General features: G+C 35.9%; 1 protein-coding gene across 1 annotated transcript in view; it reads left to right on the top strand.

The window, feature by feature from the left end:
- Positions 1–6,166: 6,166 nt before the first annotated feature.
- Positions 6,167–10,344, top strand: part of LOC139692341 (uncharacterized) — a 103,814-nt gene continuing 99,636 nt past the window's right edge. The window contains exon 1 of the mRNA XM_071590464.1: positions 6,167–6,276. The gene's annotated coding sequence lies outside the window, so the exon portion shown is untranslated. The remainder of the gene's footprint in view (positions 6,277–10,344) is intronic.

Raw genomic sequence — 10,344 nt, 5'->3', positions numbered from 1 at the left:
TTTAGATTTCATTCCTAATTAATCTAGTGAAATTACTAATGAAAGAGAAATGTGATAATGCACAATATCTTCTTCCTCATCCTTGGCATCTTTATATTCTTTTGTTTGAGATGTATGGGGAAAATACTATGTGGTCAATGAAAAATGTTGTCCTTAATCCTTAAAGCCAAACTTGAAGTTCATATTTATTAGTAATGGAAAGAATCTAGTCCATGCCAATGTGCTATACTAGAGAGTATTCCCTACAAGTGAACGTTTATATAAAATATATTGATTGGGCGATTAAGAATACCTTACTGTGCCTTTGTGTACTTGTGTGCCTTACTGTACTTTTTTCTGAACACTTGCCTCGGTAATAATTTATTAGAAATAAGTGCTCAAGATCCAATGGGCTTCGTCAAGGAGCAAATACTATGCATGGTGTATAATGCACTAAAAAAACAAGATCAGGACTTCTATGATTAAACATCCTTCTGCTGAGTACAATGTGCTAGATGTCGTCAATGAGTGGAACCCAAATTCCAAGACCCTAATCACGATGGGTATTGAAGAAGGCATATTAATATGTATTAGTTGTTCAGAAGGGTGGAACAATGTATTCATTTAGCTACAGTCTACTTCTTCAGAGCAGTTAAATGGTATATTTTTTGTCCCAAAAGCAGTAGGACTGAGTCATTTTTATAAAAACTATTGCCGGAATTGATACATTCACTCAAAAGTCTTCACAGTAGCACCCTTCTGCGACCATACACCACTGCCAGCAGGTTTTCCATTCCTTCTGGAAGGTGGTGCCCTGAATGCTGCTAACCTCCCTCGCCACGGCCTGTTGTAATTCTTCCACTGAGCCATGGTGACATCCTTTCATCACAGCAACTTAGCACACACCTTTCTCATGCCCATGTTTTCGATCACAAGTCGATGCACATCACTTTTAGGAATGCCTAGTTCATCGTAAACCATGCAAACATTAAATCTGCGATCCCTATCCCAGAAAGCCTTCACTCTTTCAAGATTTTTGTCACTTTTTGAGATTAAAAGGCATCCTGAATGTTCAGTCTCTTCTCTACCCTCCCGAAACAACTCTTTGCCTCTCAAAAACACCAGATCTACCCATGGCTTTATCACCATATGCTGCTTTGAGCATGTCATGAGTCTTTCTCCTGGTTTTGCCCAGTTTTACACAAAATATAATGACCTGATGTTCCAATAACCGGGTTATCAGAGTGTAACAAGGTCTCATTTTAGAAGTTTTGCAAACAAACGATCCGCAAAGGTTGGGAGCTAACTGGCACCGGCCCCTTTCCTGAGACTCCCCTCCCTCGAACCCAGCCAGAGAAACTGCCACCCATTCACTCATCTATTTGGGAAAAAAATAAGTCTTAGTCTGTTACATTTGGTACAGACGTATAATTGGAAATTGTGATCAATAAAAATTCAAATGTCCTTAATATTGGAGTTCTTAAATGATTTATTATTGAAGATTTCAATTGGTGTAATCCATTTCCATTAGTTTTTATTGGTGATATCCCTTCTTACAATTTGAACCATATCATGGTCAAAAGAGTGAGAGGATATTATGTTCTCAACAGAGTGAAAATCTGCCTAAATCATCTGGTGTGGAAGATAGCAGAACTGCCCTGGGATTATTTTTAGAATTTGCAATTAACTGATTGCTAGCTTCCTTTTTAGCTTTCATTATTTTTATATTATACTCCTTCCTTAATTTAATAAGTAATCTTTCATGTAATTCATTATAGATAACTTCATAAGGCTTTATTTAGAGAGATATTCCTTTCTTCAAGTAAATCAGGAATATATAAATTATAATCTGGTTGAAATGCATTAATTTCTTAAAGGAGTATAACAAAAATGAACCTCTACAAAGAAAATTTTCTTCCTTTGTTCAAAGGTTGTATTGTGCTAGAAGTGAAATGCAGTATGCTTGGAGGCATGAATGACTTAGTTAGTATGCCCCCAATATGTATTATTTTGAGGAATTCGTAAATCCTAGAGCTTGGTGAGAGAGCATAGCAATGGTTTTCACATTGTCAGTTGTCATTTCACATTTCAGTTGTCTCACTGGGCCTGGTTATGATTTTTTCAAGATATGCCATCTGGTAGGTTCACAATTGATGCGATGAATGCTAGCAGAATTGAAGATCTGATACAATAGTTAGAAGCGAAAGACATACCTACAAACAGTTCAGCGCATAAAATGAAATGCTTAAATGTACCTACCAAATAATAAGAAATAAAGCCCTTTTGAAATCTGTTCTGGTGGCTGATATTCATGCATGCCCTTCATCACACAATGCATAATGCCATCTTGAGTTTAGAATGACAATCTTATTTTAGCATCCCATTATTAGATTTTCAGCGATGATTTATTGCCAAATTGCCACTCCATGTTTAAAATCAAACAAGTTGTGATGGTTCATAGTATTCTAATGGCCAAATATCTGCCAGTATTCTTTACAGTCAAACACCTGATTGCAGTAGACAAAATAAATTTGATATGCATCTTATGAACCCTTGTATTACTAGGTATCCCTCTTTTATTTTATAGTGACTTTTCAAATGTCAAATAACATCAACACACTGGCAATGTTCAATGTATTGCTAGAAAACCTCCAGCTTTGCATTTTTTGATCCAATGTCTCCCAGCAAACAGACTGCCAAATCTTATCTTGACAATGGTCAGCAAGGGAGGGTGGGTATGCACCCTTTCCTTCCTTATCTGGGGTACTGACATCTCCACCACTGGTCTGCCACAGAAGGTTTGCCCTTGGGAAATAGGCATGAAAATATGTTCGTAGTAATATTTCACAGTTTGAAATAGTTCTGTATGTATTCATGCACTTAGTGACTACTTAAGAGGGCATTCCCACTGTACATGTGTCAGTTAGTATTGACCTGAAATTGAGAGAGACTTGCTACGATTGGGGACCATGAAGATTTTTGGGGCTGTTAATTTTTAATATTCATGGGGGCTAAAATTTACCACATCCACCTAAAGATCTGTTTTAATCAATCAAATGTTTCACCACCTTGGCAGAATCAGTTAGTCTGCTAACAAAATTGCTTCCACACAAACACCTAGGAAAAAACCTTATTTCTCCATAGGACAGTAGGCACTGTCTGAAACATTCAAATTGTATGAATCCATCAATGTTTAAATTTTTAGTGCCATAAAGGTAAATGTGATGCATGAAATCATTGGAGCACCACTAAATATAAAAATGTTGAATTGAAGTTAGCAGAAATGCTCAAAAAAACTTCCCATTAACTTTAACTCAAGATTTTGAGAAGATTAGAATCAATAGTGTTAGTATGAACACTTCTTAGTAGCCACTTGCTAGCAAGTATTACAACTAATCTAAACGTGTGGTAATGATCTCATACGGCTCAAATTGAAAATCAGAATCATCATGGCATTTAATGAACGTGTAATGAAATGACAAATTCTCATTGTCATTATCTTGCCATTGTTTAGAACATGAATGATTATAGGTCAATTTTGAATAAACATAATCTCCATTGATGTTGAAATTGAAAATTTAAACCAAACACATTGGGCCAGTTAACCATTTTCTTTGTCCCATCTTTAATTTGGCTCTTCAGATTTGCTTGCTGGGAATGAACTTGGTATTACTAGTGCATGCTGAAATTCTAAAACTCAATCCAATCTTATATGACAAATTTCCCAGAATCTCTCACCTCTAGTGCACTTTCATGTTGACTGATGGCAAAATTGAAACACAACTCTACTCATTGTTCTGAGTTAAAAAATGTGGTATCATCTGAGGTCAGATGTTTTGTTTCAAATGCCTACAACCACAGTGTTACAGCATTTGCTAGTTTACCTCTAACTCAACATCCAGGTTGTGTAACACAATAGTTCTCATTGAATTAAATTGAAAAAATTGATTGCTTTTTATCATGCATCAAAACAACATACAAAAGGTGGTGATGGATATTGTGATTTTAGTAATTTCTAACAGTGTTTTCGATAAGTCGTGAAACTAGATTGAACTAATCCCTAATTCTTTCTTAGTAAGTACATAATCATTTGGGTTTGTATGAGGTGAATTGTTTGGTTTTCTAACTTTTCCATGGCAGGGAGCCTTAAGAAAAATTTTTGTGATTACCTATTAATTCACCAATACCTTTTTTAAGTTGGACAGCAGTTTGATCATTTGGAAATTTTAACTGTGAATTCTGCAATTAATATATTTTTAGTATCATCAAAAGTTTTTTGTTGATATTTTATCATGTTTTCACTTGAATACCTTTATTCTGTCCTTTTTTCTTGGGAATTTATAAAAAAAATTAAATGTGTTGGAGGGATATTGGCATGTAAAAATGTTGGGAATAAAGTTAAACATTCAGAAATTCTACAATTAATATCTTTAAACACTTGCATCTCCCTCTTCCTTTCGTTTTAAAAATTTAAGGTGTGAAAAATGTACAGTATGTATGATTCTTGCAGATAGACATTACAGTTTAGCTTTATTAATGTTTTCTGACATACAATTTTAAATAGATGAACAATCAGGTAACTTGTTGTCCCATTGTGTTAATATTATCAACCAGATGATCCTTGTAGAAAATTTAAATTTAAATCTTGGGAATGATGGAATTGTATTGAGTTTCCTTCATCAAGTATGGCATATACCAAATGTTACTTCTATTATTTCTCTTTTCATTTGCCATACCTGGACAAATATCTCTTGTGTATGGTCACAGGACCTATTTCCAAATATGTTTATGATAAGTGAAAATTATGGCCATAAAAGTCATTTTATTTCATGTTGTTTCAATTCAGAGCCAACTAATTATTGTTCCCTCTGTTAATACACATTTTTAGGGTGCATTTTCATTACATAAAACCTCCAAACAGTATTTAAAATCTGATTCCATGATTACTTTATCATCTGTAAACTTTGAAATGTTAGAGAATAACAAGCATATTGTGCTGGTGACTGAAATAGAGAGCAATGAATTAGGACATTCCAGTAAAAAACATGTATATATCACTTTAAAGTTATTTCTCACTGAAATTCTATTATTTTTAACCTGTATGAGGTTCCTAGGCTTAACATACGCTTAAATTCTAAATGACAACTTTAACTCTGGTTATTACATGGTTTCTAGGTAGTTAAGTATATGGTTTTGAAATTATGATGTTGTGTATTCAGTTGCTGGCCAAATATGAGTTACCTCTTAATCATTTAATTGTATATGATCACCATTGCATTATGAATTCATGTTATCAAATGTATAGTCATTATCATCTAACTTTAATTTTTGCGAGAAATACTACAGTGAACTTAACTGATATATTTGAACGAAAAACTACTACAATACTTGGTAATGAGGCATATTAGTATGGACTTCATTATTTATGTTAAAAACAATTCTTTAATTCCTTTTGTAGTTTGATTACAAATTAATTTGGAAAAGAAATTTAAATTTGTTTGTTGCCCAGAGCAACATTACTCCAATAAATAAAAAAGTTCCAGAGATATTTATTTAATTGTTCACAATTCGTGCATTGTATATTGTCTGGTTAGTTAACGGTGGTTTGTAAATGGCATCATTCACCATAGGTCTTGTTTTATTCTTATAAATTTTCAGAGCAGTAGAGCAGCTAGCCGTCAGTCGGTGAGTAATTTGAAAACATAAAATTTTATCTCCTAGTTTTCGCTCTAGAATCCTTTTAAACTTAAGTCTTCAATGACTATTTTTCTTTGCGGATTCGACGTCTTTTTTATAACTAGTTTCTGGTCCATGATTTTGCCACTACCTTCTCATGCACTAAAAAATTTTTAATTGAAATAATAAGAAATAACGTAGGTTTGGAAGTCTATTAAACTCTTCAGCTGATTTATTGAAGAATCTAAACTAAAACAAATTCGAACGAGCCGCCATTCATTTTCGTAGTTTGGGGAAGCATGACTGAAGCAAAACTTGAATACGGAGCTGAATTTGGCTCTCTTAAACGCATATGTTAACTAAAATGGCAAATTATCTTCAATTCCTTATCATTCCTAATCTGAGATTAATCAGAAGAGCTTGTCGCATGCGCATAATTTTGCGGAATCGTTGATTCATTTTTTACTGCTACGCCTACGGCAGCCGGCGTTCTCTCAGTTCATTCGGAAGCGTCGTAGCGGTGGGGTGCGAATCGATTCCGCTTGGCAGCGAGTGGCTGTTAATGGTTCAACAGTGACTCATAATGGAATAGTGGTGTCGTCGATGGATTAACTGTGGGAGGTTCGTTACATTTTGATATTGGTATGGACAATAGTATTCCCTCCATCGGCAGATATATTCATAGGTGTCTGGCATGTCGTGGCGGTATTTTTAATTAGTCAGTATAATGTAACCGCTTTAAAGGAATAGAACTTCCTGTAACTTGTGGTTTTATTAGTTGGATAAATGTAACTCACGATGTAACTCTACATTTCCAATCGGAGCGAAGAATTCGAAATGTTGTTATGCTCTCTAACTTTATGTGCATTGTTGCAACCGAAAAACTTTTAACGGATTTAGCTGTTGTTTTAAAAGTGGGTGAAAGAACCTGACTGAATTTTGGTGCTGTTTAAAAGTTTTTTATTGAATGTGTGTGTATCTTTCTTGTAGGGCTAACGTGTGTAAGTTCCCTCTGTTTATGTCGTATAGATATAATAACTTCATTGCAACATTTATGAATTCTTAAGAATTCGAAGTTACTAGCGTAAGTGGGTTTGGTGGGCATCATTTTTAACGACGTGATATGTTAATCAAATGATTAATTAAATGACCGACTGTTTATGTTTAAGTAAGAGAGAAAATGGCAAAAGTATCAACACCGGCGAGTAAATTTGTGTAGTTGTTATTCCTTGTTTTGTTCTTAGTGCATAGGAATGGAGGCTGACTGAGCAGAAGCTTGTTCACGAAAGTAACTCAATTTTATAGACGCGTTAGAAATCTAAAATGTCGTTATTGAATATGATTACGCATATTGCCCTTATCGTGTAGTTCATGTTATTAAACTTTAAAAAACGCTATCGTAGGAGTAATACTGTGTAAGTAAAGTTCCTTAGAGAGGTGCTACTTAAATTTTTACGCGCCGGATTCCTATTCCTTTGTTGTCCAAAGCCTACAATCGACAAACCTTGGACACGAACCCTCATGATTATCGATCATAAATTTGTTTTCGTGAGGAAAAGGTTTCCCAGAGGTTAGAGAGCTTAGTCAGCTCTTCCTTCGGAGTATTTACTGGAATCTCACACACTGTGGCTATTTATGAACAAAATTTTGGTTGCATGACTATCGAATGTGTGATTTGCTTTTGGATTTATCTAATGAAAATTATGCTATATTGTAAATTTATAATTTTTGTATTGTGCTATAAGGGGGGAGATCTTCGATCTTGAGTGATATATAGTACACGGGGAATTGCTTCTTTTAGAGCTCCTCATTATTTGATACGAATTGAGGTGGGGGATACAAAACAAGTTATACGACCGCGAAAACTTAGCTTCTCGACTTACTGCTCTGAAATGTGCCTATAGCTACCCTAAATAAATTTGTGAAAGATTTATAATTGCTAAAATGCATGGTAAATCGATCCGGTGTGCCAGGGAAATTTAAAACAGTGGAAAAGTCTGACAAATCTGTATTGAAAAATAATTAAATATCTTGGAGTTGACTTGAAGAAAACCCACACGCAAAACAAAACTGAAATACAACCGATACTCGTTTTGTAGAAACATTGGAAATTAGGCGACTGGAATTGACGGGCTTGTGAGCCTCGAAATTTCACGTGCCATCGCCATGCGATAGTTCATGGTCATTATTTGGGAACTGCTGTTATCCTGAGAAACGTTACTTGGGATGGATGATTTGGAAGGTACTGGACGATATACCTGGAATCCTCCCAAAGGTTCTGTTTTCTCCTTGTTGATACGGCAGGTATTAACTGATTTTCCAGCAATTCGGTCATAGTAGGTGACGGTGCTTCAATAGGGCATATACGGGCTGACGCAGTGTACCACGGAAGAAAAGTCAGGTACCTTTCTCTTTCTTTACGACTGCAGCCCTGGTTTCCTTTTTTAAGAATGCTTAACCCCGTTACTCATCGCGTGCCTTCTGCTCATCTCGCCGAATAACAACCGTGTACACCGATTAGGATTGATCGGAGTAGCAGAGGACGTGCATCTGTAAGGTAAATACTAAACATTTCCAAAGTTTTAAACATTCAAGGAGGTATAATTTATTGAAGAAATCCCAAGTGCCCTAAATCCGCCACGGTTTGATATGTGTGTCTAGGCAATGCAGAAATAGTTCTCTGTTGGAGAAAATTTATCTCTTCCGTGTAATAATTTCATATCTGCATGGTATTAGACTGACATCAGTTTATTTTATCAATATAGACAATTACTAATGTTGTTAAAGAGTTGAGGTGCATGGTTAACGAACTAAACAAGTTTTGTTTGCGAGAGACTCAAAAGTTTTATTGAACTAGGAATGGAGGAGTGTATACCTTTTGATTTTTTGCCTCAAAGTGTTTATTTTTATTTTCTCCCGATCACTGCGATGCGATAGAAAACTCTTAGGTCTCCTAAGGCTAAGTTCATTTTTGACCTTCTCTTAACGAAAAGCACCCAGGGGTCGCGCAGTTTTTAACGTTTAATTCGACTGACGGCAAGTGATGAGATCCGAACACTTCTTAAAACATCCGACTACCGCTTCAATTCCAACCCGAGGCCTTTGGTTGGGAAGTCAGTACACTTAATTTTATTATAATTACTACAAATTCTGGACCCTTTATTTTTTTCGACAGTGAATGTAACTATTCCCGAAATTATGTGTTTTTTTCGATGAAACAGCATGTAAATAATTATTTTTTTCGACAGTAAATATAGCCGACGTATTCACGCAGTTATCTTTTTAAATGCTTATTAAAACAGATCGAATCTTGTATTGAGACTCAAAGGTTTCTTTTTCTTCAGAAACTTTACGAACTTCGCAGCAAGGTGATGGGAAGAGATCGCTGTATATTCAAATGTAAATTCGTAACCTAGGCAATATTCTTTTCCGCTAAATACCCGGTGAGACAGCACATTTTCACCAAACTGATCCTATAAAGTTTGGCAATTTCAGAAAGCGAGCCACAACTTTAAAATATTTAAATTTAATTTACGGGCGCACTAGATGGAAGGACGCGCATCACCGTACTGTCACGGCCGGCTGTGACCCATTTTCAGGATCGTAAGTAGGGTTGGTGGAACCCTACGGAAAGCTAAAACCTCCCACCATTCCAGGCACTACGTGGGGGCGCTGTTACATAGGCTCACAAAATAAAGTTAACATGAATGCAAATTGCGGAGACAGGTGTGAGCTACTTCGGGATTGGAGCAAGATGAACGATTAACATATAGTTTTCCTCTGGATAAAATATATTTATGTCGCCGCAGCTTCCAATGCGATACGCCATCTTCAGGTCATCTGAAATCGATGAAACGAAACTAGGTTCGAGGTAAATTTTTTCACCCAGTAGAAAATTTCAAATGTTGGTTATACCTGCGTGTATTTTTTGAAATGCTTCAATAGGAAATGATCCAACTGGATATAAATACTGCTTGCAGTTGGACTGCCGAAGTGCTATTTGTAGTTACGAAGGAATTTGAGTTGTTCGAAAAGGAAGAATACAAAATTGTATGCAGTTTCCTTGCAGAAGATATTTCATTATTGGCATCTCTTAGGAAGACTAGTATAATTGTCTATAAAATTGCGCAATCCGTTCTGTTTTCTATCGACATCCTTCATTAATCCTCACTTCAGGCAACCTCACGTATTTATGAAATCTGTTTCATTGTTTCTTTTATATTTTTGTCTTCCTCTATGTCTCCATAATTTTATCCTTGTACCTTAGAGCTCTTAAACTTATTTTTTCGCCTCTTTGCTATGATTGTTTGTTTGCCTCCCACTTCTTTCCTCACCTACTCTACGTACAACTTTGTCATCGATCGTTCGGTCCATTCAGCTGAATTTTCGGCCTCCCAAATTTCCGATGTTATTATTTTCTCGTGCCTGTGAGGAAGATTCCCCTCGCGTGTGAGGAGTAAGTGTCTCCTAGCACCAATCTCATTTGTTACTAGTGAAGTTACTTAGAAAATAAGTTGTTTTTTTCATCATTTGTATGGACCTTTATCCATGTTCCCATCGGAGCCAATGACCTATTCCCTGGCCCCAACATCCCTCTCCTTCCCCCTATTCTTCTTCGTCCCATTGCATTAGCCCGATGCTTTCACCGGGGCTGTTTACCGTCAGATTGGCGCCACCTCGGCTCCTTTT

This window comes from Hetaerina americana, unplaced genomic scaffold, assembly GCF_022747635.1.
Source record: "Hetaerina americana unplaced genomic scaffold, ioHetAmer1.1.p SCAF_4, whole genome shotgun sequence".
Taxonomy (NCBI): domain Eukaryota; kingdom Metazoa; phylum Arthropoda; class Insecta; order Odonata; family Calopterygidae; genus Hetaerina; species Hetaerina americana.
This window is presented reverse-complemented; position numbering and strand designations above follow the sequence as displayed.